This window comes from Benincasa hispida, chromosome 1, assembly GCF_027475165.1.
Source record: "Benincasa hispida cultivar pf3 chromosome 1, pf3_genome.v1.1, whole genome shotgun sequence".
Classification (NCBI taxonomy): Eukaryota; Viridiplantae; Streptophyta; class Magnoliopsida; order Cucurbitales; family Cucurbitaceae; genus Benincasa; species Benincasa hispida.
Window position 1 is genome coordinate 22,418,910 of NC_143478.1, and position 1,380 is coordinate 22,420,289.

The 1,380-nt window shown below is 43.1% G+C and overlaps 1 non-coding gene across 1 annotated transcript; it reads left to right on the plus strand.

Moving 5' to 3' along the window:
* The first annotated feature begins 630 nt into the window (after positions 1-630).
* Positions 631-737, plus strand: LOC120070459 (small nucleolar RNA R71). Its single transcript, XR_005479954.1, has one exon. It is a non-coding gene; the product is annotated as a small nucleolar RNA R71 (small nucleolar RNA).
* Positions 738-1,380: the final 643 nt, after the last annotated feature.

The window sequence follows — 1,380 nt, forward strand, 5'->3', positions numbered from 1 at the left end:
TCATTTCCTTGAGGTAGCCTACAAAGAGGCAAACCTTCGAACACAGTTTCAACTTCTTTGGGTTAGTCGCGAGCTGCTGGCTTGGTTATGCGTTGGACCGTTGGTTTGCAGGAAAACATCCAGGTGGCCATTCTTTTTGCGCCACTGGTTGAAAGCTTTGTTGTTGATTTTTCCATGCGAAATTCGGGTGGTTTCTCCATCCAGGGTTGTACGTATCGAAATAGGGATTATTCTTTATGAAGCATACTGACTGCAGATTTTCTGGGCATTCTTCCATCGGATAGGTGTCTCCACAAATGACACAACTTGCGATCGTTTGAGCAATTGCATTGACCTGCCCCTTTTTCGCTCTCGTGTTATTAATTGCGATGCCTTGTATCAAACTCATCATCGCAATCATTTGATTCTAAGGGGATACGATGGCCCCGTTGTTCATGTCACTATCTTTAATTCTTAATCTTTGATCGCTTTCTCAACAATCCTCGTGATTTTTGGAAATGTGATCGAGTATATTTTTGGCCTCTTCATATGTTTTGTCAAACAGACCACCAGCTACTGCCGCATTGACGGCGGTCTGCGAAGCAGGGGTCAGCCCTTGATAAAAAAATCTCCATCTGCAAGCAGTCTGATAAGGTGTTATGTGGACAGTCTTTTACCAGCCTCTTGAACCTCACCCAAGCATCTCTGAGCGATTCGTCAGTTTCTTGTTCAAAATTAGTTATTAGTTTCCTTCTCCTAGCATTCTCGGTTGATGGGAAATATTTCTTCATGAACTTTTCCATGACTTGTTCCCATAAAGTTATCTCTCCCGATTTGAGAGAATATGCCCACTTTCGTGCCTGATCACATAAAGAAAATGGGAACAAAGTTAGTCAAACTTCTTCGGTAGAGATATTTAGGAACACAAAAGTGTTGCAGATTTCTATGAAGCTCTGGAGGTGAGCATGTGGGTCCTCGCCACATCTTCCTCCAAACTGTCCTGCAGTCTGAATCATCTGCAGCATCACCGGTTTCATTTCGAATCGGAATCCATCAAGGGCAGGCCTCATGATTCTTGGAGAGAAATCATAGAGGTTTGGCGATGCATATTCCCGAATGGGCCTATTACGGTCGTTTGCCAATAGGATTGGATATTCCATAATATTTTTTGTTTGGTGCTCTGTTTCCAGGCTGCTCTGCCATATCGTCTTTATCTGGTTGTTGTTGTTGGCGGTTGTCTCTCAATCATTGTCAGAACGTCCTCTCAATCTCCGGGTCGTAATTCGCCAGAGATTGAGAGCTACAAAGAAATCAGAAAAATTACCGTTAGCACACTGAATTTCCGAAGTCCCCAGCAACGGTGCCAAAAACTTGATGCGTTATTTTATGAGATGAAATAAT